The sequence below is a fragment of the Neoarius graeffei genome, chromosome 2, assembly GCF_027579695.1.
Source record: "Neoarius graeffei isolate fNeoGra1 chromosome 2, fNeoGra1.pri, whole genome shotgun sequence".
NCBI lineage: Eukaryota > Metazoa > Chordata > Actinopteri > Siluriformes > Ariidae > Neoarius > Neoarius graeffei.
The window spans coordinates 10,288,060-10,314,347 of record NC_083570.1 but is presented as its reverse complement, the minus strand read 5'-3'; the positions used below and the strand labels follow the sequence as shown (position 1 = coordinate 10,314,347).

Genomic DNA, 26,288 nt, shown 5'->3' with positions numbered 1-26,288 from the left:
CTACTGGGGTAGGTTGCAACACGTATTGGGGTAGGTTGTAACAGGTAGTTAAAACACAGAAAAAAAACAACAGAAGTCCATTTCATATGCTGATTTATTGCATGAACATGGAAAATAGATTCACCAACTATGTTGTATGACATACAATCCACTCTCCATATTGAAAATTAAGATCATATTAATGTTATAAACGGTTTCTTGCCACTGCCCTTACAGATGTACCTTTCCTAATCTCTTCTGCTGCTCTTTTTAGTAGTTTAGCATCCACTCCACGAGTTGTTTTCCTCACCCATGTTCTAGGCATTCTGCAGAATTATCAAAATCACAAAAAAATCTTTTTTGTATGTAAGGGGATGGTTGTAACACTTTCAAAAAACTTGTTACAACCTACCCCACCACTGTCATCCATTGCTTAGCTAGCTGTATTAGCATGGTGCTTTGACATTAGCAGGGGATAAGTATTACTTCTTTCAACAGATCATTAGCCTTTGAGCAGAATTGTTTTTAACTTACCAGGAAGTGTTATCGAGCCGACCGCTTTCAGTTTCATGGGGATTGAATGAACTCTCAGAATCATCTGACCCGTCAAAGTAAAAACAAGATCCATGTTCATGTGAATTTCCAGCTATCGGTTCGAATTGATAGGGTCTAACTTCACATCTCTGTGAAACATCGGGAATGTCACTGTCGATGGTGTCCATTTTGGTAACCTGTTTACATTAGATTCCCAAGCGCTGGCTCCTTGGAAAGTTTGTGATGTCACGGGTCACGTGACCACCTAGCTAATTAACGAATCATTGTTTTACGCTGATGTATAAAAAAGTTGAATAATGTGATGATTTTCACATTTTTGACGCCCTGCAGTGATTTAGATGGCATTTCTGATGTCCTTTATATATAATTATACCCAGAAAAAAATCCATGTCCCATGTCCTTTAAGTCTTTTAATAAGGGATAATTTCAAAAATAGTCCGCGGCACCTCCGCAGAAGACTGGCCCGGCTTCGTCTCTACCGACGGAGATACAGTGATCCAGCTGAGATCATGAAATAAATTTGTTTTGTTTTCTCGAGATCATGGAATAATTGTTTGTTTTCTCAAGATCTCGAAATAATGGATGCCATATATTCTCAGAAGGAAGTTACTCGGTAACCACGGAAACATTTCGCGCACGCGCATTTCAACTACCGTGAAAGAAAACTGCAAACATTTCTCACTAGTGTGGACAGATGCACTAAACTGTACCGGTATACTTTGTATCGATACAGTTATACCACTTTCGTACCGGTATAAGTGAACACAGCATTATTCTTACTCTTGCCACATACATGACTTTTTTTCAAAACTGATGATATTCAGTTTAAACACCATTAAAAGTCTCATCTCATTATCTCTAGCTGCTTTATCCTGTTCTACAGGGTCGCAGGCAAGCTGGAGCCTATCCCAGCTGACTACGGGCGAAAGGAAGGCGGGGTACACCCTGGACAAGTCACCAGGTCATCACAGGGCTGACACAGACAACCATTCACACTCACATTCACACCAACGGTCAATTTAGTGTCACCAGTTAACCTAACCTGCATGTCTTTGGACTGTGGGGGAAACCCACGCGGACACGGGGAGAACATGCAAACTCCGCACAGAAAGGCCCTCGCCGGCCACAGGGCTCGAACCCGGACCTTCTTGCTGTGAGGCAACAGCGCTAACCACTACACCACCGTGCCCCCCACCATTAAAAGTAATTTCAGGAAAAGATCTCGTGTAATTCACCCCTCTCATTTAAATATGTCGAAAATTTTTTGGCATCATGGACCTCGTGATTTTAAAATGCTGGCTACGGCCCTGGTCTGGAGCCCAAGTCCTGTCCAGAGCTCGAGCCCATGTCCATGTCCCATCCAGAGCCCGAGCCCTGTCCAGAACTCAAGCCCATGTCCAGTCCAGAGCCCAAGCTTGAGCCCTGTCCAGAATCCATGTGCTGTCCAGAGCCAAAGCCCCAACCTGAGCCGAAAATACGGTGCCACGTCTGCCCAGGGAAGAGTGCCGATTGTACATGGAGATGTACTTCTTCATGGCTTGCCTTTCAACAGGAGAAAGAGAGTAGAGTCGCCCTTTGGGTGGTGCTGTTCCAGGCAGGAGGTCGATTCCACAGTCATAGGGTCTGTGAGGAGGGAGGGACACTGCTTGGGTCTTGCTGAAAACAAGTCTTAAGTCCAGGTATTCCAGAGGCACGTGAGAGAGGTCGGGAAACTCGCTGGCTGAAGGCTGCAGTGGTTTGGCGGGAGGCAGAGCGGAGTTCAGGCAGGAAGCTAGGCAGGAATGGCTCCAGCCTAGGATGGTATTATCAGCCCAGTTTAGGTGGGGGTTGTGCTGCGTTAACCAGGGTAATCCTAGGATGATGGGGCCATGGGGGTTGTTCATGATGTGGAGTTGGATGGTTTCAGAGTGGTTGCTGGAAATCCTCAGGGTAAGTGGGGCGGTAAGGTGGGTGATGGTGGTCAAGCTGGTGCCATTGAGTGTCAGGACTGTGAGAGGTACGTCGACGGCGAGTAGTGGAATTCCCAGACGCTTGGCGGTGGCGGAGCAGATCAGGTTCCTGTCCGCCCCGGAGTCAACGAGGGCCTGGAGATGGTGATGTTGGTTGTTGTGGATGATGACAGGGAGTAACGGTCGATCAGCGGGGGGCTGGTTCCGAGTGTTGCCCACCAGGGCCCCTCGATTCACTGGTGGTCTTGTTCCCTTTAGTGGGCAGGCTCGGCAGATGTGTCCTCACTGACCGCAATAGAAACAGGCCCCTGTCCTCTGCCGGTGCGGTCGTTCCTCCGCTGACACTCGTACCCGGTCTACCTGCATGGGTTCGACGGATGAGGCAGGAGGTGGAGAGGAGGTGAAGCTGGGGCGGGTCCTCTCTCTCATCCATTGCTGGAACAGAGTGTTGATACGGTTGGCGAGCTCCATGAGACTGGAAAGGTCCGACGGCAGTTCCCACAATACCAGTTCATCCTTAATGGCATCAGACAAGCCATGCAGGAACACGTCGACCTGGGTGCTCTTGTTCCAACCGCATGATGGCGCCAACATCTGGAGCTTGATGGCGTAGTCCGAGGTAGACTGGGACCCCTGCCTCAGCTCCATGAGCTCTCTAGCCACCTCCCGGCCAGACAGAAAGCAGTCAAAAGTTCACCTCATCTCCTCAGAGAAATCCTTGAAACAGGAACAAAAGGGTGCATCAGCATCCCAGACCACTGTTCCCCACTCTCTGGCCTTGCCGGTGAGGAGCATGATTGTATATGCTACCCGGGAGTGTTCTGTGGGGAAGGCCAGAGGTTGCAGCTCTAAGATCAAAGAGCATTGCGATAGGAACGATCTGCAAGTACCTGGTTCTCCATTGTAGGGCTGAGGCGCTGGAAGTCTGGGCTCGCAGAGAAAAGCAGTGGCAGGAACTAAAGTAGGCAATGGCTGGGCAGGGGTAGGCACAGCTTGATAGCGCTGCATCTGTGTGGTGAGGAGACTGAGTGAGTTGGACAGGGTGGCAAGGTTCTGGGTGATCTGCTGGAGGTCTTGTTGATGGGTCCCAAGGAGAGTCCCTTGCTGCTGGATGGCCGTTCTCAGACAGGTGAGTTCCACTGGATCCATGTTGGCCAGAACGTACTGTTAAGGATGGTGGAGGTGTGGTGAGATAAGGATCCACAAGCAGAACACAGACAGCAATCCAAGAAATAAGGTGATTTAATCCAGGGAAAAGGGCCTGGCAAAAAGGTAAACAAACGGGACAAAAACACATGGCAAAAATAGTCCAGGTAAAAAGAGACAAAAAACTTGACAAAAGCATGAGGCAGACAAGGACAAAAACGCTAGAGCAAAAAAATCATAAACAAGAAGAAACCCTAAGCGCAAAAAAACCATGAACTAGAAAAATAGCTTGCACAAAAACTATGAAACGCAATAAAGGCACAGAAATGGCTGGAATAGCAAACGAGACATTCTGGCAAAGTCAGGGTCTGAGAATGGCCTTTAAATAAGCAGGGGTGAAAACCAGGAAGTGAGTTAAAGGTGAGCTGGAATTCCCGTACTGGATCTGGATTGGCGCTGGCGTGGGAGATCCGTAATCTGCGGAGTGGATGTCTGGGATGGAGCATGACAGCGTCCTCTCATTTCTTCTACTTTCTTTTGAATGCTCTAGTAATATCGACCTTTATTTCCTCTATCCCACTCTTCCTGCTATTTCTCTCCTATTTCTGTCTTGATTATACTTTTAACCTCCGCCTTATTATATTTTACATCCATACTTGTGTCTCTTTTTCTTGTTGCTCCTTTTGCATATCTGTCCACCAGCTCATTTCCCTCCACACAGGGCCGGATTATGGGGGGTCTGGGCCCTGGGGTCAGGAGTTCGCAAAGCCCCCCCCACACACAAAGGCTACTGAGGTCGCAAACTAGCAGAGGGCAACATGTGAATGAAGTAAATAAAGTGACTTGTGAACATACTGTATGTTTAGAACATTAAGGCATACAATGTTAGTGATTAAAGATATATGTATTGTGTCAAGAAGTTAACAAGGAAACTGATTAGGATATGTCAATAATTAAGCCGTACCTAAGGAATAATTAATTCTAGGCCAGACCTGGGCATTTTACGGCCCGCGGGCCGCATCTGGCCCTTTGGTTTATTCTGACCGGCCCACGTAAGGTTAATTAGAAATTACAAAATAAACGCATTTTCTAATTTTACCTCATGCAAGGACTGAATGTGCATTGCTTTTATTTTGAAGTTGTGTTCAACAAAAACGCAATGCGCGCGACAGGAACATGACATGAAATCCCACGAAACCTAATCCCGCTATGACTAAACACTTTATTCACAAATGTCATTTTTTTAAAACTAAACCTTATGTTACATGCTGGAAGAATGACCTCAAGCTTTTTGCCAAATCTTTAAAGTTAGTTGAAAATAAGGATGTTGGTTATTTTATATCCTTTTTGGATGACTTTGATTTACTCGATTAACATATGTAAAGATAGTTAAGTAGCCCCTTTCTTGTTCATATTTTTTACTTTATTGCTATGTGTGTGTTTTACTACTTTGATGTTTTTGGATCTGTATATATATGGTGCTCTGTTTGTATTTTGAATGTTTTTGGAAATAAGAGAAAAAAAAAGTTAAAAAAAAAAAATCCCGCGATGACTACTTCCGTAATTTGTCCAGACCAACCACAAACTTGTACGTCATCCTTAAAAAGGTCCAGCCAATCACATAGTGTGACGTCACCAGCAAGCGCCAGAGCCCGAGCCGATCTGTAGATCTGATTCCTACACCGAATCGACACGGCATCATTATTATAATATGATGTATCTTGTTTGATATTTAGAGTAGAAAGACAATATTGTGATGTCTTTATTGTGTTTTGGGGTGAATGTGACTGAAAAAAAAATGGTACAAACGTTCACACTTTGTTAATCATTGTTTTGGGAAATTTGATTGAATAAATGACATTTTCTGTAAGGCAACCTCGTTTTTTCCATACTCTTACCAGTCTTAGCAGCTTGTAAAAACAATGTTATTTATTGCTTTATATAAAGAAATATAATTAATATTATACAGAATTTAGTTCAGCCTTTTGGTCTGGCCCTCCACAAAATTTTCTGTTTCTCATGTGGCCCCATGGAAAAAATAATTGCCCACCCCTGTTCTAGGCTATATAAGTTTTTTTCCTACTCTTCCTTCTTGCAGAGTCATCCACTAATTCATCAAAGTTAAGTTGTCGGACCAACTCTGATTCAACTGCCAGAAGAGAAAGTGAATTCAAGCGGTTTTGGCACATTGTCATCCTGAGTTCATTTTTAATACGAGCCAGTCTGGAGAATGAACGTTCCCCTTCACAATTTGTAATAGGCAGAGTCAAAAAAAGTCTGAGTGCTATGTAGACATTTGGAAAAGTGGACTGTAGATCCAAATCCACCATGGTCTTCAGCATTGTACTTGGGCATTTTTGATTTTCTGACATGAATGATTTGTATTGTACAAGTTCATCTGCCAGGCTCATGTCCAAATCTGTGGGATATGCTGCAGCAAGTGATTTGGCCCTTGAAGTGAGCTCACTGTTAGACATATTGTCAGGCATGAAAAGAACATGAAAAAGATTGGTCAAGTGTGTGTATGCAGTTAACCGATGGTTAAGACAGGACACAAGTTTGTCAATTAGAACATTGAATGTTTCAATCCGAAACTTTTCTTTTCCACTAAATTCAACACCTGGCTCTTCACTTTCATCAGCCATACATTTGCGCTTCTTTGTGCGCTGGAGGTCATGCCTGTAGTCTTGGGAGACTGAATGGGTAACATTTAAAGCTGACCCTTCAAAAAAGGCGAAATTGTCTCTCTGTTCTGCCACAAAGTCACAAAGTGAAAGGAGAAGCCGTGTAGCCGTGTGTATGTCAATGTTATGTTTCTGCAACTGCAGACTTGTGGCTTGGAACCGCTGCAGTATTGTATCCCAAAAGTGTGCCATGAAGGCTATCTCTAGGGTGTCCAGCTTGCCACAGAGTGCAGAGGCCTCGCTTCTAGTTTCACGTTTCTCCTGTGAATCTTTTGAAATATTGTTCAGTGCCTCTCTCAATTGTGGATAATATTTCCAAAGAGCCTTTGTGGATTCAGCTCTTGAACTCCAGCGAGTACCTGACAACGATTTAAATGTGAGTTTCACATCTGTATCACGAAACACCTTTCCCCACCTGTGTGTTGACGAAGTACAAAATGCGTATAGTGATTGCACAAAGTCAAAGAAACAGCCAGCTTCTGGGCAACTGTCAACAGCATTGACACCAACTAAATTCAGTGAATGTGCTGCACAGGGGACATAACAAATTAATGGGTTTATTCGTTTCAGATGAGCTTGGACTCCATTGTACTTTCCTGACATATTACTTGCATTGTCATAAGACTGGCCTCTACAGTTAGTTAAGTCTAGGCCCAGGTTCTCCACCATAGCAACAACACACTCAGTCAAACTGCTCCCACTATGATTTCCAATAGGCTCAAAAGCCAGAAAACGCTCAACTACTTCTCCACCATTATTTACAAACCTGAAAATAAAAGTGAGTTGGTCCACATGAGCAAGGTCAACTATAACAGAAAAGTATTTGGACTCTTTAATCTCGCTGATAATTGCTTCCTTTGTTCTTTCTCCCATTAAGTGGATAAATTCCTCACAGATTGTTGATGAGAGGTAGGACACAGAGCCTTTGCCCTTGCCTCCAAACCTTTGGAGATGGTCGGCTAGAAAAGGGTCAGATTTGGCCAACAGTTCGATAATGCCCAAGAAATTACCATTGTGAGGTGATCCCAGCTGCTCATTGTCTCCCCTGAAAGCAAGGCCCCTCTCCCCCAAAAACCGGATTACAGCAACAACTCTTTTCAAAACTTCCCGCCAGTATTGCCTCTCCGCATCCATTTGTTTGACAAGATCAGAATCAACTCTTCCTGTGTTTTTGGAGCGATTGTGTAATGCTAGCATGCAAGCCCTATGCTCCTCACTCCATTCATGCTCACTGATACACTCAGAATGTTTCCAATCAGAAAACCCATGGACAAACGTATTGTGCTTATTTGAAAATAGCTTGCAAGCAAAACAAAAGATGCAACCAGTTGAAGGGGAGTAAAGTAGCCACTGCCTAGTCACAGATTGGCCATTAGGTAGAGAACATTTGAGTAAGGAATTTGTGAAACTCCTAGTCATGCCCCCCATTGTCTTATCCCTACTTGAGGCAGGGTACTTTTCACTTCAGTTTTGAAAAGCAGCTGCTCCTCTACTAACCAGAATCGACTTGGCTTGTTCAGTAATGGAACTTGGCCATAAAGCAGGGTCATTATCTGTTTCACACCAGGAGTTTGAGCCCCCAGCTTCTGGTGTGATACTGGTCTCGGTGTACCCCTTCTGACTTGACAAGACTTTCTCAGGCGATGCCTGGTCTGACAGTGAGTCTCCTGTACTAATGAGAGTGCAGTCTTGGTCGGTTGTGGTATTTGGCCGTAAAGCAGGGTCATTAAATGTTTCACAACTGGAGTTGGAGTCCCAAGCTTCTGGTGTGAAACTGGGCTTCGTGCACTCCTCCTCACTTGGAAACACTTTCTCAGGCGATGCCTGGTCTGATTGTGGGCCTGAGGCCTGAGCCTGACAGGTCGGGTCTATGCTTAATTGGGTCTGTGAGGGCTCCTGTATGATCAAGCCAGTAGTGATCTCTTCATTGCTACAACTTGGGCCACTGATGACATTATCAATACTTGAATCTTGAGGCTTGTCGAAAAAGTTAGAAATCAGAGGCACATTTTTAAAAAAATCGGCCTGCTTTGCCTCCCTAATTTTTTTTGGCTTTTCATTTTGAAGCCCCACTTTTTTGTTTGCAATCCATATTACTGATGCCAAGTGTAATGTGGGAGTGTTATATCTATTGGATTTTCACTGGGACTTCCTAAATTTCTCACAACTGATTATAATAATATATACACACACATCAATACAATAATTAAAGGCAATGAGCCTTTAAAAAGGCTTTGAACCTTTGAAGGTGCAGTGTTGTTTCTAGTAATATAATATAATATAATATAATATAATATAATATAATATAATATAATATAATATAATATAATGAAATATAATATAATAATTAAAGACAATGAGCCTTCACAAAGGCTGTTGGAAATGCACTAGCCTTTTACAAAGGCTTTGAACCTTTGAATGTGCAGTGATGTGTTATATAATATATAAATGGATATAAGCCTTTAAAAAGGCTGTTGGATGCTAAACTGCTGAACAAGTCTGGTTGAACAGGCTGAACACAGAGCAAGTTGTCAAGCTGAACGGTCAGAATGTTGTGAGGAGTACTGAAGCAGGGAGCCTATATATAGAGAGAGCCCAAGTCTCTGCCCCTTCTGGTCAGTCCATTGGAAAATCGAGATTAGATTTTCACTTAGACTTTCGAAATTTCTCACTGAAAATACACTAGTCCTTACAACGGCTTTGAGGTCGTAGCGGCGAATCAAATCGATTAAAACATTTATGTTGTTGATTTTGATTGGCCACCACAGGTGAAATTCGCTCCTCATTTGCATAATATTAAACTTGGCCAAATATTTTCACTTCGCTTCGCCCTGTTCGCTTGCCTTCGCCCCACTTCGCTTCCCTCATAGGAATGAATGGCGAATTTTGCTTCGCTTTGCCAAATTCGCATGTATGTGTCCCTGGTGTGAGGCACACAAGGCATGTTGTTATCTGCCTATGACATGACATGAAGTAAGGAACAAAAACGAACCCCAACACCAAAACCCTTGGTAAATCAGAGGCCCTTTGTAAGGACGTTTGTAATCAGAGGGCTCTTTTCAGGGGCGTCGAAGTAGGCAGGAAAGTGGGACTCAGTCACCAGGGCCCTACGTATTGGGGGGCCCCATAGGGAGTCAGTTTTTTTTTTTGTAGGGGGGGGTCCATTTGAGCTAGGTCCATAGGGCCCAGAATTTGGTGCTACTCTTAACAGTACGCTTTCCCGTTAGGGCTCTCTCTAGGGCCTCCAGATAGCCAGAAGTCACGACCCTTAGCAGAAGCTTTCATAATCATAGGATCCTCTGAAAGCATTCCCCCTACTTCCTTGAACCCCTAGTTGGCAGACATTACGGCCTCAGGAGTTTTCACGAGAGGCAGTACAGCAGGGCCAGGGGCCCTCTGATTGCCGTCCCCCGCCGCCCACCAACCCACCCCTTCCCTCTGTTTTCTTCAGATATGCCCTATAACAGTGTAAGTAGTCATAAGATCCTAGAGAATAGAGGCCCTCTGATGTCACAATTGGCATCGGCATCACTATGGGCCCCCCCGGGCCCCTGGACCCCTTGGGCCCCTGGGCGCCGGCCCCACTGGCCCGGTCCATAATCCTACCCTGACCTCATCCTTGATATAATGTCTTCCTCCTTTCTATTTCTCTTGCTTCCTCTCATTTCTCCTACTTTCTTTTGAATGCTGTAGTAATATTGACCCTTATTTCCTCTATCCCACTCTTCCTGCCATTTCTTTCTTATTTCTGTCTTGATTATACTTTTAACCTCCGCCTTACTATATTTTACATCCATACTTATGTCTCTTTTTCTTGTTGCTCCTTTTGCATATCTGTCTGCCAGCTCATTTCCCTCCACACCAATATGTGCAGGAATCCACATGAATTTAACTTCCATCCCTGCTCTTTTAATTCTGTATATTGTTCGAGTTATTTCTAGTACGATGTCTTGTATTTGACTGCATGTTTTTAATACTTTTTCGTGCACTACTGGAATCAGAACCTATCAAAACTTTAACTGGTTTTACTTCCTCTACCCAGCTTAAAGCGAGAAGAATAGCGAACAGTTCCCCTGTATATACTGCTAAATTATCACTAACCCTTTTGCTGAACATGACATTAACTTCTGGAATGATAAACGCTATTCCTACTCTACCGTCCAATGTTTTAGATGCGTCTGAAAATATTTTGACATATTCTGCGTAACTTTCTTTGATGTAGTTACCAACTTGATTTTTGCTTATATCTTCCCTTTTCTCCTTCTTTAGCAGATTTAAATCGACCCTTGTTTCTTCTAGAATCCATGGCAGGACAACACAGAGTGGCACAGTGGGACTTACCATTTTATCAGCTGTTCCAAACTCATTGATCTTATTCTCTATCGTCCAACCAAAACTCTTTGTATGTTCTTTTTCCTTCTCCTGGCATGGTTTTAATACATTCTGAGACGGATGACTTTCGTTATGACCCCTTAAATTTGCTCAATACATTAGTGCTATCTGAGTTCTTTGCTTTTCCAAAGGCATTTCACCCGTTTCTACCTGTAGAGCTGGTATCGGAGTCGTCTTTATGGTCCCACAGCACAGTCTCAAAATTTGACTCTGGATTGTGTCCAATTTTTTAAGTAATGTCTTTGATGCCGATTCATATATTATACATCCATCATCAAGAACTGACCTGATTAGACATCTATAGATAGCTTTCAAGGCCGATCTATTTGCTCCTCACGCTCTACCCCTCAAACATCTAATAATATTCGCTGTCTTTTTACATTTTCCTGCTATTCTTTCAATAGGTGTTTTCCAAGTGAGCTTCTTGTCAAACCAAATCCCTAAATATTTAAAGGTCCCATGGCATGAAATTTTCACTTTCTGAGGTTTTTTAACATTAAAATGAGTTCCTCTGACCTTCTTAAGTCACCCCAGTGGCTAGAAATTTCATAATGTGTAAACCAAACTATGCCCAACATTTGAGAATGGCACGTCAAAACGGCGCATTGATAAACTCTTCCCTTTACTACGTCAGCAAGGGAGATGATCCTCACGCCCCCCCTCTGGATTCCCACCCACTGTATGAATTGCCCGCCCAGTTGTAGTGAGGAGACCATAGAGGACACAACATGGCATCACCTAAGCGAGCGAAACATGGAAATTGCGCTGTACATGGATGTGACAACACAGAAAAGAGTCTGTTTTTACTGCTGACGGGAGAGCCCCTGAAGACGCAGTGGCTTAATTTTATTTATTTCAATAATACGCCGTCGAGTCTACCTAAGACGGTGTATGTTTGTCGGAAGCATTTTCCTGAGGAATGTTTCCACAACTTGGGACAGTACAGGGCAGGTTTTGCACATCAACTGTCACTGAAGCCTGGGTCCGTACCAAGCATCCCTGCCGCATCAGCCACAAACAGCGAACAAGTAAGTGTATAACTGTTAAGTCGTTTTGCCGTGTTTTAAAATCAGTGCCATGTTAGCCTTGCAATGGCTACATTAGCTGTGCAGCTAACCGCTTCCTGCAGTTAGCCAGGTACTCTGCACTACAAAACCAAAAAGCATGCAGCATGCTCTGTTAAACTGAGTTTAGTCTGGAAATTGACTGTAACTTATGAGCTTATGTTTTGCTGTGTTTTAAAATCAGTGCCACGTTAGCCTTGCAATGGCTACATTAGCTGTGCAGCTAACCGCTTCCTGCAGTTAGCCAGGTACTCTGCACTACAAAACCAAAAAGCATGCAGCATGCTCTGTTAAACTGAGTTTAGTCTGGAAATTGACTGTAACTTATGAGCTTATGTTTTGCTGTGTTTTAAAATCAGTGCCACGTTAGCCTTGCAATGGCTACATTAGCTGTGCAGCTAACCGCTTCCTGCAGTTAGCCAGGTACTCTGTGCTACAAAACCAAAAAGCATGCAGCATGCTCTGTTATAATAGCCAATCAAAACAGTTTTTACAAAGATACCCACATTCTTTTTTTTAAGTCACTCGTTCATTTTATGTTTGTTTGTTCAGTAAAAACCCAAACATTTGTTGAATTTATTTTATTTCCTCATGTCGCACCTTAATGACATCAGCACGCGGTATTTTTCCCTTCGCGGTTTGTTCCTTCTCTCTCACCATAGTAAGACACCCACATCCGCTTGTTCTGACCCACTGGAGGTAGCGTCACAGTGCTGTTAGCCAGTCAGAGGTAACACGTTTACATTTCATGAATATTAATGATAAGACCCGCCCCCACCCTCTACCCTTCCCCGCCTCCTGCTTCTCATTAGCAAACGACACACTGGGAAAAGCGCTGAAATGGGGCCTTCTCCCAGGAGGCTATATCTACGTGCCGAGGGTTCATTTCAAGAAAGGCTGCGGATATAACATCCGGAAACCTCCACGAGCCCGTTTAAAGCATCAACAAACCACCATGCCATGGGTCCTTTAAAACAATCCACTCTTTCTAGGTTTTCTACATATAGTTTAAGACTAATTTATCTACTTTCTTTTTAGTAAAAAAAAGTACCTTTGTCTTTACCACCGCAAATCTAAACCCCCATTCTTGTGCCCATGCCTCTGCTTTCTCTATTGCTTGTTGTAGTTTCTTCACTATAAACTCGAGATTTCATCCCCTTTTCCACATTACCCCATCATCTGCAAACAGTGAGACCCCAATAGACCTATCTACATTACTAAATATTTCATTTATCATAATTGAAAACAATATTGGACTTACTATACTACCTTGCGGGATTCAATTTTCTACTAAATAATTCCCACTGTACTCTTTTCCTCTTACTGGGATCATCCTATCAGTTAAAAAAAAACTTTTAACCCATCTATAGACCCCTTTCACTGACGTCACCCGAAACCAGAAGTAAACAGACCCTGCGCCATTTTGGAAGACCAACAAACTCGTGATTAGGGGGAAATAACGGCAGCGGTATGTGAACCCACGAGAATAAAGTGGAGTGGCAAACGACTTAAACAAACAAATCTGAGCTGTTTTATTTATGATTTATTGGCCCAACAGTAGACTTGAAAGAAACCTGTGTGAGACTTGGCAAAAAACTGTGGATATAATGGATAAGTCTGTGCATGATCTGCGGACACTTTGAGGTAAGCAAACGCAATAAATTCAGATTTAAAACATGCTAAATTGGCCCCAAGTTGATAACTGTATGAGGAGCAAGCCTCCCAGACTTCTACAATTTTTAATAATAATAATTTAGGATGGTTTGGGGCTTGCTCACTGCTGCCAGGTTGGTTGTTGAGTAGCCTGACTGTTTTTTTTTTTTCTTGCGTGTGGTATCATTGTTGACGCGAGGTTGTTTTTTGAACATGCCAATGTGGACATGATTTCCCCTGATGAGTTATAACTTCAGACGCGATGCGTGTGTAGAGGTGTGGAGTCCGCGTGATACAGTATGTGCGTAAGATAGGCTTCTCATGTGTTTGGAGATCCGCGCTCCGAGACAAGTGCAAGCACCCCCCCCCCAAGGGGAAAAAAAGGAACCCCCCCGAAAATATCGGCATAGTTCGAACACTGAGTGTAGGCACTGGGTGTAAACAACAAATAGTTTACAATGTCTGGGTAGCAAACAGATGGCAGAATTATTGTCCGGTCCTCCTTATGTTTCCATTCTCCCTTGCCGTGAGTCTTATCATATGGGTCAAACCCATCAATCACAGCCAGTTTCTCCACATACCGTGCCCTTTCTGCAGCTGGTAATGTACTCACATAACCAGAATTATCATCCATCGTGTCACTTTACTCTCGCTTGTACTTTGTTTTATATTGTGAGTGCATGTACTTGGTCTTCCAATATGGCGCCTAACAAAATCTCGCGGCGCGGTGACGTCATGTGAAAGGGGTCTATACATTCTCCCTCTTATGCTTACTTGATGTAACCTAATTATTAATCCCTCTTTCCACATCATATCATTTGCTTTTTCAACATCAAAAAATACAGCCACTACACTCTCTTTATTAACCTGAGCTTTCCTAATTTCATGTTCTAGACACAGAGTGGGATCTATAGTGCTTCTTCCTTTCCTAAATCCACTTTGATAACATTTTATTACACCTTTGATTTCTAAATAATAAACTAACTTTTCTTTAATCATTTTTTCCATAATTTTTCCTGCATGCGATGTTAGGGCTATCGGTCTATAACTCGATGCCAAGCTCGAATCTTTACCCAGTTTACAAACAGGTACAGTTATGGATTCCTTCCATTGATTGGACAATGTTCCTTCTTCCCATATCTTATTATACATTTTTAGTAGTATTTCCTTACTTCTATCACTATGATTTTTGAACATTAAGTAGTTTATTTGGTCTCTCCCTGGAGTTGTCTTTTCAGATATCTTCAGTGCTTTATTCAATTTTGTCATTGAAAACATCTCATCTCATTATCTCTAGCCGCTTTATCCTTCTACAGGGTCGCAGGCAAGCTGGAGCCTATCCCAGCTGACTACGGGCGAAAGGCGGGGTACACCCTGGACAAGTCGCCAGGTCATCACAGGGCCGACACATAGACACAGACAACCATTCACGCTCATATTCACACCTACGGTCAATTTAGAGTCACCAGTTAACCTAACCTGCATGTCTTTGGACTGTGGGGGAAACCGGAGCACCCGGAGGAAACCCACGTGGACACGGGGAGAACATGCAAACTCCACACAGAAAGGCCCTCGCCGGCCATGGGGCTTGAACCCGGACCTTCTTCTTTTTCTTTCAATTACGTTCATTATGTCTTATATTGAATATTGTTAGTTTTTTCTTTTTTATCAGACATCTAATTTTTTAGGTTTGTACCGGACCTTCTTGCTGTGAGGCGACAGCGCTAACCACTACACCACCGTGCCGCCCTGAAAACATCATATTAATTGTATTTCCATATTCCTTTTCATCCTGAAGTGCTTCTATGTTTGTAGCCATTGTCCCTTCCCTCCCTCTTTTTTCCCTCATCACTTAAATTACCTGTACTATGTACTTTAACAAAGGTCCTTGCTTCTGCTTTGTTCTTATTGGCTATTATAATATCACTACCCTCTTTCATTATCAGATACGCATACTCTTTCCTATTCCCTGACATTCTTTTAATCATACCCCATACGCTATCTAATGGTGTATTTCTAGCTAGAGATTCACAATATTTCCTCCAATTCTCTCTTTTAATCTGCTTTATTATACTCCTCATGACTGCCTGCTTTCTCTTGTAATCAATCAAATTTTGAAAACTCAGTGTTTTTTTTTTCAAAACTTTGAAAGCCTTATTTCTACTTTGTATTGCCTTAGTGCATTCTTGTGTCCACCATGGAACTAACTTTTCCCTTCTATTACCACTTCTTTTTGGGATAGACTCTCTTGCTGCTCCTATTATAATTCCACTGATTTCAGAGTTTCCTGTTTTATATCATATTCTATTCCTATACTAACTAATATTGGGTAGTGATCACTTCCGAGAGTACTTCCTTTCAGCACCTTCCATCTACTTTTTCCAGCCAGTGATTGTGAAACCAGTGTGATATCGATTGCTGATTCTGTACCTCTCACCACATTCACCCTTGTACCCAAACCATCATTTAAACACACCGATTCCTTTTCATCCATTATTTCTTCTATTTTGTCTCCATTTGGATCTTCTTGGTTCCCCATATTGTGCTGTGTGTGTTGAAATCTCCACACCAGACTACTTTCCCTCTCCAATGCTCCAAAATTGATTCTAATTTTCTTTTCTCTAAATGTTTACATGGGTTATAGAAATTTATAATTCTCATACTTCCTTCTCTCATCCATACTTCAATCACTACTATTTCTAACTCTTGTACTGTCATTAGCTGTCTATATTTCATACCTTGTCTGATAAATGTTGCACATCCTCCACCATTTCCACTGACCCGATCTTTGTGTATGCTATGATATCCTTTAATATTAAAGTTTAGACCTAGTTTGAGCCATGTTTCCTGTATGCATATAACATCTGGTTTTGTTTTTAATGAATTGATGTAGCCTTTACACTCTTGCCCATTTGCTATCAGACTTCTAGTGTTCCATGAAGAATAAGCATTATGGTATGACTTGATGACTTCCCTCTGCTGTCCCTTCTCCTTGACTAAGATCTGCACATATTTTTTCCCAAGATAAGTCTTTTGTGTTCAGGAACTTTGCTGCTGCCTTCACTATAATTTTGATTTTTTTTCTGTTTTAGTCTTTGCTTGTTCTGAGCAGTTGGTAACATGGGCTAGAAATAGAACCAATCTGTCCATTGTGATTCCTGTTTGGTAGTTATCTGACAACCCTCTGTCTTTGCTCGCCTGTTTATTTTGGATTATACTTTCATTTTTTCCCAACATTCACAATCTTCACTGCTTCTGCATACGTTACTCTCCGTTCTGTTCTTACTTGCTGAACCTCAACTGCCTGTTTCCTCACTGTGCATCCTCCATATGCTGCTGTGTGATTTCCTCTGCAGTTACAACATTTTACTGCACTATTCCTCCCACATTCTCCATATGCATGCTCCCCTCCACATCTTCCACATCTCTGCTTTCCCTTACACACACTAGCAATGTGGCCATACCTCTGACGCTTATAGCATCTAAGGAGAGGAGGAACAAATGCTCTTACACTGAAGCTCATATATCACCATCACCTTTCCTGGAGGAACTTTGTCTTTGAACTCCAGTAACACAGATGGACTATCTACTCTTTCCCCATTCCTAATTGCTTGTAGCCGTCTAATTCCTGTTATTGTTCCTCCTTTAAGCATTTCCTTCAGTTCATCCAGATTGTCTCCTCAGAGGATTCTTGATATCACTCCACTAACTCTGTTTCTCTCACCAATCACTCTTCTTTCTGCTATTCCTTTCTTACACACTGTTTGTAGTTTAAACGCTTTATTTCTCTGTTCAGCATTTTTGCACTTCACCAGCAACCTGCCATCTCTTAACACCTTGGCCATCTCTAGATCCCCAATGGCTTTTCTCAGTCCATTAGTCAAGGCAATCGGACTTACAGACGATGCCTCATCTCCTTTTTTAAACTTAAGAATAATCTTAAACTCCTCCTTCATTATTTTTTCTGTGCTTCACTTCTTTCCTCATCCTCTTCAAGTGCTTGTTTGCCAGGTGTTGTAACTGTGCCATTTTTCCTTTCCTTTCCTTCCTTCCTCCTCCTTTCCTATTTTTACCTACTCTTGTCCATTCCAGGTCCATAGCTTCCTCCTCAGAAAGTCCTCCACTACTACTAGCCATTCGGATTCACTCACAATCCAGATTATGCCAAAACCACCTTTTGCACCATCCAACAGTTGCATCAAAGTTTCTTCCAAATTACCCCCTCACTCTCTTGTGTGCCATCCCACAGTTCCTTGTGGCAGCAACATTTAAAGCGACACACCGTCAGCACACCATTCACACAAACAAATCATGATATTCATAATTAAATATTAAATCATTCAATAATGGGTGGCCCGGTGGTGTAGTGGTTAGCGCTGTCGCCTCACAGCAAGAAGGTCCAGATTCAAGCCCCGTGGCCGGCGAGGGCCTTTCTGTGCAGGGTTTGCATGTTCTCCCCATGTCCACGTGGGTTTCCTCCAGGTGCTCTGGTTTCCCCCACAGTCCAAAGACATGCAGGTTAGGTTAACTGGTGACTCTAAATTGACTGTAGGTGTGAATGCGAGTGTGAATGGTTGTCTGTTTCTATGGCTACGTTTACATTACGTCGAATCAGCGGATCATCAGATTAATGTTCTTAAAATGATTCGCGTTTACACTAAAACCGTTAGCCGTGCACACAGCAACACCAATACGCGGATACGCTCGGCTCCGCAGGCATCCTGCGCTCCAAATCACTCCTCCCTGAACAGCGAGTGCCCTCTGGAGGGTGTGCACTCCGGCCCTGCGCAGCTCACAGAGCGCGCGAGTGAAGTGAACAAGCCACGATTCGGGACTGAGCCGCTGTGTGTGAGATCCCAGCGCATATCACTTATTACTTGCAAGTGGAAGGATGGCAAGCCTAAAGACAATCATAACTACACAATGGGCAGTATTTGCATCAGTATTTGCAGTATTTTCATACTTTTATACTCTTTAATGAAAGGTGATACAAGGCGGAAGTCTGCGCCGTTTTTCAGCAGTCGCATCACATGACCAACGCCAGCGAATCAGGAAGGTGGATGTCACAGTGACGTTGTCCAATGAGACGCCAGCTAGAGCTCAGCACAGCGTATTCGCGTATTCTCAATGTTTACACAGCACCGGAGCTGATACGATCTAGATTGAATACGTGGACGCTGGCGGATTCCCGTTTCCCCGCTTTTTCAGGGGGGTTAATGTAAACGGACAGTGCATCCGCGAAGAAAACGAGACAGATACGGTCTAGTGTAAACGTAGCCTATGTGTCAGCCCTGTGATGACCTGGCGACTTGTCCAGGGTGTACCCCGCCTTTCGCCCGTAGTCAGCTGGGATAGGCTCCAGCTTGCCTGCGACCCTGTAGAACAGGATAAAGCGGCTAGAGATGATGAGATGAGATGAGATCATTCAGTAATCATTTGATAATTGGGATTCATGTCATGGACAGGAAGGTGAGTTTGAGCAACCGGTTTGCAGATAGCAAGCTGACATTGAAACGATGTAGAATCAACATTGCATTGTCGACGTTAAACCATTGCATCAACGTCAGATTTCGATGTTGATTTAACATCAGTTTGCACCCTCCGCTAACATTGAAACGATGTTGATTTATTAACTATGGACACACGTAACTTCAATTGTATTTCAATTCGCGTCGATATTGAAACAACATTGAAATTTCGACATAACTAAAAATCAATGCGCTTTCAATGTTATTTCAATTGATAGCCTACCAGAAATATCTGGCTCATATATCCTGCTTTATCTACAGCCAGGATCTCCATTTTAATTGCCTAAAATAGTAAATATGAAACACATGCCTTTTTTTTAAGAAAACAAGATTTTTATTTTAAGTTCATTTAATTTTCATGTCTTTCGGCGCAAGCGACACCTCCAGTTCTGTCTGGCGCATATCATAGCCATTTCTGCACAGCCTGGGTGAAGACCAGATCATTCATGCCAGGCTGTTGAGTGAGGGCATCTGAAACACACACAAAACATAATTTTCAGTTACACATTGTACTACTGCTGCTAATAATAGGCTGCTACCAAAAAAAAAAATAGGCTATATATTTTGTGGAATACTATTATTTAAATGTCATCTATCCTCATAAAGGTCAAACACGCTCAGGGAGGGGGGAAAAGATAACAAAAAGTAGGCAAGTAAAACTTGAGGATCATAATTACAGTAAACTAGAACGTCCGAGCTAGCTCGCTAGTGCTGGCTCGCAGCCGGCTAGCTCGCGGCGGCTCGGAGCCAGCGCTGGCTCACTGGATCCGGTGTAAATAGCTGCCAGATCATAATTACAGTAAACTAGAATGGAATGTTAACAGCAATGTAATGCCTTTTCTGGCTAATTTTATTCGTCTTACCTCCAACAAAGTGGTCACTACACAAGCGTTGGTATGCCGCTATCCATCTTCTCTGTCGGTCAGCATCTACCGGGATCCGATAAAACGATAACCCTTGCCTTGTTTGTTGATGGTTACTACATCCAGGTACACAACAATATAGTGGCATGATGGAAGTCTTGCTGAAAGTAAAAACTTTCTTTGCTGTCGTTCCTCAATGCTGGCTGTGGTAAATTACTGGTAGTACATGTCCAAAATGGCGGCCGCATTTGTTGTGACGTCACGTGAAAAGGGTCCATACATTGAACTATGTGTAAGGATTAAATGCTGAAAGTGCTGCTTACCTGTAATTGATCCCGGATCCGAGAACGGGTGCCTGTGCGCCGCTGCCGGTCTTTGTCTCACGCTGTCCCCTGTCCCGTTCAACAATGATCGATGACTTTTCAATCATCTTTCCTGGTCAACTATATATCGATGGCTTTTCGACCATACGTGATTTCCCGGTCAACACAAAATCAATGACTTTTCAACATGACTGTTATCACCCGGTAAACCAAATATCAATTATACATCAATCATAATAAGGACGACTATGAATCAATGTTGTTTCAATATCACTGCTGTCAACTTTATTTTAGGTCAGGTTACATCGGTTTAACAATGGTGATTCAACATCTATTTTGCATCAAGATTTCAATGTTGACCATTCTGATGATTCAGATGGAAAATCAATATCTATTCAATGTCAGCTTGCTATCTGGGTGTGACACACCAGTACCTTCAAGATCCTTCCTGCTCAAACATTCCAGGTTAGCAGTGAATGATTATCGCACCGGACACTCGGTCCATGACCGAATAAAACAAGCACGGACCGGGAAACAATCCGATTAGTGTTTCTGTTTGTGTGACTGATTGTTTGAAATAATTAATAAATTGAACAGAAATAGAGTAAAAGTTGGATTCTTACCAAATCATGGTTTTGTTTTGATTCACTGCCATTGTTCATCAACATGTTTCTTTCATTTTTATTTGTGAACACACAGGTCTAAAATAATTTCACTTCAGTGAGCTGTTACTATAGAAACAAGAACGTATTAGAGCAAGCCCATTAAACCCGCATTACTGTCAGAGTTGCTGTTAGAGAAAATTAATCAACACCTTCTGACCAATCAGAATAGAGCACTGCTTTATTTGATTGAAAATGAAAAGGATTTTTTTGAATGAATGAATGAATGAATGAATGAATTTATTTATTTCGAACATGTATAAAAATGTATGTAATTATTTGTACATACAAAAGAAAGAAAATGAAAAAAAAGTGACAAAAAAAGAATAAATAAAATAACATAAAGAGCTAAGACATTACAATACACCGCACATTGTTCGAAAAAGGAGTGGGAAGAAGTACAATACTTTTTTTTTAAATTCCCCACCCCTTTTTAACTACCCCGAAATCCAAACTACATTAATACACCTATAAAAATATATACCATATATACTACATACCATATATATATATATATATATATATATATATATATATATATATATATATATATACACACACATATATATATATATATATATATATATATATATATATATAGATAGATAGATAGATAGATAGATATACACACACACATATATACATACATACACATACACTTCATAAATATCTATATAAATATTTAGTTACAAAATTAAATATATACTTCATTCCATATATACACTTCATAAATATCTATATAAATATATAATTACAAAAATATATACTTTATACCATATATACACTTCATAAATATCTATATAAATATGTAATTACAAAAATAAATATCTACTACATACCTGTCCCTGTAAATATGAAGATATCTATCCCCATAAATAAATATATACCATATACTAAGTTAGTTCTAATATAACAATCAACCCTATTCTATTTATCCCTCATCATCCTCCATTAACATACTTCCTCTTCTATATACTTATTTAAAAATATTTTTTGTACCTTTTTTTTAAACAGATTTATATTTGCACTTTGTTTTATTTCTGTCTCCAGTCTGTTCCATAAAGTCACCCCACAGCTCAATACGCACATGCTTTTCATATTTGTTCTAACCTTTGGTTTTTTTAAAATTTAGGTCTCCCCTTAGATTATATCCCCCCCTCTCTCTCACTAAACATTCCTTGTATATTTTTCGGCAATAGATTATTTCTTGCTTTGTACATTATTTGTGCTGTTCTGAATTTGACCAGATCCATAAATTTCAACGTGTGATTTTAAGAATAGTGAGTTTGTGTGTTCTCTGTATCCTGTTTTGTTTATTGTCCTTATTGCTCTTTTCTGTATTGTACATATCGGCTGCAGAGTGGTTTTGTAGGTGTTTCCCCAGACTTCGACACAATAAGTCAGATATGGCAAAAATAATGAATAATATAGAGTGTGCAAAGATTTACAATCAAGAATATATTTTGTTTTCCACAGAATTGCCGAGCACTTTGCCAGTTTTGCTCGTACATATCCTACATGAGGTTTCCAGCAGACTTTAGGATCCAAAATCACACCAAGAAATTTAATTTCCTGTACCATTTCTATCTTAGTATTGTCTATTATCAATTCTACATTACAATCTATTTTGTGTCTCCCAAACAACATAATCTTTGTTTTGCTTAGATTTAATGATAATTTATTTTTGTCAAACCATAGTTTTAGTTTATTTATTTCAGTTGTGATTATCTCTAAAGTCTGCTGCAAATTCTCACCGGAACAAAAAATATTGGTGTCATCTGCAAACAAAACAAATTTCAGTACTTGCGAAATTGTACATATGTCATTGATATATATTATGAATAATTTCGGACCTAATATTGACCCCTGTGGTACCCCGCATGTAATGTTCATGAAATCAGATTTATGGTCACCTATCTGCACAAACTGTTGCCTGTTTCTTAGATAGCTCGACAGCCAACTCCACCCAACTCCCCTAACACCACACTTTTCTAGTTTACTTAATAATATACTATGATCAATAGTATCAAATGCTTTTTTTAGGTCCACAAATACTCCAATTGCTATTTTTTTATTGTCTATACATTTTGTGATTTCCTCTATTAGTTCCATTAGTGCCATCGATGTTGATCTGTCCATTCTGAATCCATATTGACTGTCTGTAAGGAGGTTGTGTTTTTCAATGAATTTGTCCAGTCTATCTGAAAAAAGTTTTTCGAGTATTTTGGAGAATTGGGGGAGTAAAGAAACAGGCCTAGAGTTTGTGAAATGGTGTCTATCTCCATTTTTAAACAATGGTATCACTTTTGCAATTTTCATTTTGTCTGGAAATGTACCTGATTGAAAAGATAAATTGCAGATGTGGGTGAGTGGTTTCACAATTCCCTCAATAACTGTCTTTACTGTTAACATGTCTATATCATTCCAGTCTGCAGAAGTTTTGTTTTTACATTTTCTTACAATTTGGATAATTTCTTCCTCATCAGTTGCAGTTAGAAAAATTGTACTTGGATTTCTGTCCCCCATATCTTCTATGTCCCCACATTGTGTTGTCCCGGGTTCCTTTATTTTTGCCGCTAAATCTGGTCCCACATTTACAAAGAATTGATTAAAACCATTCACCACATCCTCCATATTATTTATGGTCTTATCATTTTCAGTGTAATACTGTAGTAATTTGTAGTTTTGGATACATTTCTCACAATACCATTTAGTACAGTCCATATACCTTTAATATTGTTTTTATTTTTCTCCACTAATTTATTATAATAGTCTTTCTTACATATCCTTATAATATTAGTTAATTTATTTTTATATTTTTTATATTTTTCCTCTGCCTCTATAGTTCGACGCTTTAAGAATTGTCTGTATAATATATTTTTCTTTTTGCAGGCATTTTGTAGCCCCTTGGTGACCCACGGACTATTTGTATATTTATGTATATTACTGTATTTCTTTATAGGACAATTTTTATTATATAGTTCATTGAATATTATTAAAAATTCCTCATATGCTTTATCAACATCTTTTTCTTTATAAACTACATTCCAGTCCTGTATTATTAAATCATTTTTTAGTGCAATCATGCACAGCAAATTCCTCAGTGTTGAATTCACACTTTCAGAGTTAATCTGGGTCCAACTGGACCTATATAAACACAGTAGGGTGTTAAATCAACACTCTGGGTGTTAATTCAACACTGGGGATTTTGCTGTGTGGTTTCTTCAGTTTTCACTCTTATATATTTATAATTTTTAGTATCCTTTTTCTTGCTATAATTACAGTAATATACATTAAAAATAGGTAGGTGGTCACTGATGTCTGTTAATAGTAGTCCACTCTCTATATTATTTTCCAGGATATTAGTAAATATATTATCTATTAAAGTGGTGCTGTGAGAAGTGATCCTGCTTGGTCTGGTAATAGTTGGATACAGTCCCATACTGAACATTGAGTTAATGAACTCTTCTGTCATTTTGTGTTTCTTATGATTAAAGAGGTCAATGTTAAAATCACCACAGATGTACATGACCTTCTGAGTTGATTTTATAAACATACTTTCCATCCAATCTATAAAAACTTCTATGCTTGATCCAGGAGATCTGTATATACAGCTCACCATTATATTTTTCATTTTTTCACAACATATTTCTATTGTAATACACTCCATCCAATCATCAACAGCTACCGTCATTTTATTATTAATTTTATATTCCAAGCTATTATCAACATATATTGCCACTCCCCCTCCTCTTTTGTTCTTTCTATTGATATAATTTAATTCATACCCATTCAGCTCAAAATCTACTCCCATCTCATCATTGATCCAAGTTTCTGATATGGCTATTATATTGAATGGAGTATTGAACTGACTGAGATATTCCTTCATTTTATGGAAGTTGGCATACAGACTTCTGGTATTGAAATGAATAATTGATATCTTATTTCCGTCTCTGATCTTTGCATTGTATTGATATTCAGTGTAATACCGGCAGCTGATATTGATGTTGCTGAAAAGATTATTTTCTGGATCAATATTATTTTCCATATCTTGTATTTTGTGCTCAGTATAATGGAAAGTGTCCAGTTCTTGTGTCCAGTGTCCAATCCTTGTGTCATGATTGTAAATTGCTTTGATTGGCTCCCTCAGAATTTGTCCAGTTCCCCAATATCTCGGATGACCAAGATCTTGGCCTCTTCTGGAGATCCCTTCAGCTTGATGAAAATCTTGCAGTTTTGTGTCCAAGTGTTCTGGATTTTCCCGTTTCCTTAGTAGTCTCACCTTTTTTGCAATGTCTGCATTTTTTTTGGTTAAGTGCTCATTTAAAAAAACATCTGAGCCTTTCAGTTTCTTCCCTTATTTTAACAGTTGCATCTTATGCTTTCTGTTGGCAAATCGCATTATTACCACCAGTTTGCCTGTGTTGCTTCTCCGTGGGAGAGGGTGACATGCTTCGAAGTGCTTTTTACCTCAATCCCCTTGGAGTGCAGGAATGCTAACACCTGTTTCTCCACAGAGTTAGCATCCTCCTCATTCAGTTCCTCTCCATCTCTTCTCGCCACTGCTCCAGCATATGAGCGGGGTTGAATTTGCAGTCCGGTCACAATGATGTCATTTATCTGGGTGTACTGCTCCAGCTCCTCCACTCGGTTCTCGAGAATGGCGATCCTCTTTTCCTTTTCCTTGTTCTGCAGCCTCAGAGCTTTGACCTCTTCTACCAGGTCCAGGATGGTCTTCTGCTGCATCCTGACATCAGAGATTTCTTCACCCAGAAAGTCGAGGGATTTTTTAATATCGTCTATCTCCTCGACTGTAGGAGCTTTCTTCGGGGGCATTGCGTTAGTTGTTGTTACGCGGCCCGTTCCCGCGCTACCTCTCGGCCTGCTCTCGCGCAGCCTCGCTCCCGCGCAACCTCTCGGCCCGCTCTCGCGCAGCCTCGCTCCCGCGCAACCTCTCTTCTTTAAAAAAAAGAAGTTTTTCCAACAGTCATGTTAAGAACCTAAATCAGGAGTCAGACCACAGACAGATCCAGTTCACAGAGACAGATTTATCATTATTCACACAGACAATATATGGCAACATTTAAAAGAGATGTTTTTTGGAGGAAAAAGTCAGTTGTAGGTTTACAGTGATTTTCACAAACACATATTAAGACACTGTAGTTATTTCCTACAGATTAAATAATCTAAAAATATCCATCCAAAGTGGAGAAAAACCCTGTTGCGTATCAATACAGCGGCTTGCTGACATCCTGACCTCAGTATTAAAAGCTTCTGTCTGAAAATGAGTTCAGCACAGAAACTCCATCACTGGGGGAAACTTTATTCTCCTGTGCTCTTATCTTTTATTCTGCAAAGCTTTGACTGTAATATTTGAATAAAAATCCCAAACTCACAGATAAACCTGGATTTATAAGGTTCTATCTGCGGCCCAATCATCATCCAGACTGAATATGGGATGAACACGACATCGGCAGCCTGAAGCGATCA

General features: G+C 41.0%; 1 protein-coding gene across 1 annotated transcript in view; it reads left to right on the top strand.

Moving 5' to 3' along the window:
• Positions 1-26,288, top strand: part of LOC132880197 (tripartite motif-containing protein 16-like) — a 298,595-nt gene that overhangs the window by 22,395 nt on the left and 249,912 nt on the right. The gene's annotated exons all lie outside the window — the stretch shown is intronic.